The sequence below is a fragment of the Leptonychotes weddellii genome, chromosome 7 (assembly GCF_054177405.1).
Source record: "Leptonychotes weddellii isolate Sample4059 chromosome 7, ASM5417740v2, whole genome shotgun sequence".
Taxonomy (NCBI): domain Eukaryota; kingdom Metazoa; phylum Chordata; class Mammalia; order Carnivora; family Phocidae; genus Leptonychotes; species Leptonychotes weddellii.
In genome coordinates, this window is record NC_138375.1 from 121,292,720 (window position 1) to 121,294,914 (window position 2,195).

Sequence of the window (2,195 nt, forward strand, 5' to 3'; positions counted from 1 at the left end):
AGTCTGCTTCTCCCTCTGACCCTCCCCCCTCTCATGCTCTCTGTCTCTCATTCTCTCTCTCAAATAAATAAATAAAATCTTAAAAAAAAAAAAATTTTGTGCTTAAATTGTCCCTCTTTGTCCTTTTTTAGTGACTCAACAAATAAATGTCACTTGTTAGTGTTTTTAACCAAGGGAGTCGAGATACACCTTTGTGTGTGTTGTTAGGGTTGTGTATTTTAAGGTGCTAGGGGCCCTGTACCGCCTCGTGTGATTACGGTTTCCGTCGAGCCCCTCCTGACTGCTTGCATCTGGTGCTGTCATCATACTGCTATCTCCTGGCCCCCATTGTGGACAAGAGGGCTTGTGGTCAGCATGCCAGTTTCCACCACTGCCGTGAACCCTAAGTGTCCTGGCATCTTGCTGTCCGTCTCCAGTCTCTGGAGACAGCATCCCACCGTCTGACCCTGGGACCCTGACTCTTGTAGTTCCATAGGCAGGCACTGGAAGACTTGCTTGTCCTGACCTCCATTTTGGGAGGCAGGCACTCATGAGGAAGACCTCACAGAATGGAGTTGAGGCCGTTTTCTCAAAGGAAATAGGGATGCGGTTACTCTTTTCACTCCTCTCTTGCCTGCTGTGCAACCAGAGATCATTCTCGTGGCATTCTCTGTCCCTGGGGATGCTGAGGGGACTGAGGAGGCCATGTCCTTGCTCTTCTGCCCTCCTAGCACTTCAGATCTGTCTCCTCTTGCCTGCAGTGTAACTTTACTTATCTGCCTGTTTGCTGTAGGCATTTGCGCTGGTGATTGTCTGCAACTTCTGCCCTTTCTGTACTTCTCCCCTCTTGCACGTAACTGCTCATGTTTGGTTTTGAGATGTTTGTTGGCCTTAAAGGGAAATTTAAGGGGAAGTGTGAAGACATTAGGTGCCAGGATGTTATTTTTCAGTCCCAGAAAGTGTTGATACATTCTGATGTACTGAAGTTTTGGACTTTTCGTGCAATCAAATCTATTGTTGTTGTTTTTTTTTCTTTTAAGATTTTAAGTAGTCTACACACCCAACATGGGGCTCGCTCGACCTTCACAACCCCAAGAACAAGAGTCACATGCTCTACCCACTGAGCCAGCCAGATGCCCCAAATCTATTGATCTTTTATAGTTTTTCCAATTTAAACTTAGAAAGTTAGGTTATAAATTTTTTCCTCTGCTTTTTTTTTTTTAAGTGTATTTTTAAATACTTGTACACAGTTCAAAATACAGTGGGCCTATAATGCTTAAAACACTGTTCCCCCTGATCTGCCCCCGCCCCTTACTGGAGTGACCACCCTCACCTTTTCTACTGTTGCTGACCACATTATTCCTAATAAGCTCCTACTGCTATTTTTCAGTAAATCAGTTTAGATATTGAATGCAGAGTTCTCAATGCTGTAGGTGAGGATTAACTTTCTTATTAGCACTTCCCCAAACATAAAGCCTCTTTCCCTCCATTCCCCTCATCTCTTTACACCACAGCATCTGGTTAAGTCTGTAGTCATGACTTAATTATGACTTGCAAAGGGCAACAAATCATGCCTGCTTTCTTGTCTTTTTCCTGGAGTTTGTAATTGCTCTTATTGCTTAATTTGCTCTACATCTGTTTTTTTTCTTATTGTGGTAAACTACAACATAACCATTTTAAAGTGTGCATCTCAGTAGCATTTGGTACATTGACTCATTGGTGCAGCGATCACCACTGACTAGTTCCAGAACATTTTTATCACCCCCAGAGGAAACCCCATACCCACTGAGCAGTACTCGCTTTTTCACCCTATTCCCCAGTCCTTGGCAACCACCAGTCTGCTTTCTGTCTCTGGATTTGCCTATTCTGGATATTTCATAAAAATAGACCGTTACTAATTATTTCTAAATGCCTGGATTCTGTCACATGCCTGTTAAGATTTTCCAGTTACTCAGGAAGCTGTTTTTATTTTTCCAGGGATCACCTGTCCCAGTGCTCTTTGTGTTCTGCTTCAATGAGATGGTCTGCTCGGGGCTAGCATACGAGTGACCTCGGTGAATTTCCCTTTCCTTTGCTGGTCTTCTGCATTAGAGACTCTTGCTTCCTGGCTCCCATGCATTTTGTCTGATTGCTTTATACTCTAGTCTTGCTGGAGCACATCCTGCAGAAGCTTCCTGACTGGTGGTTTTGGAGGTAGTTTTTGCAGAGTCTTCTAA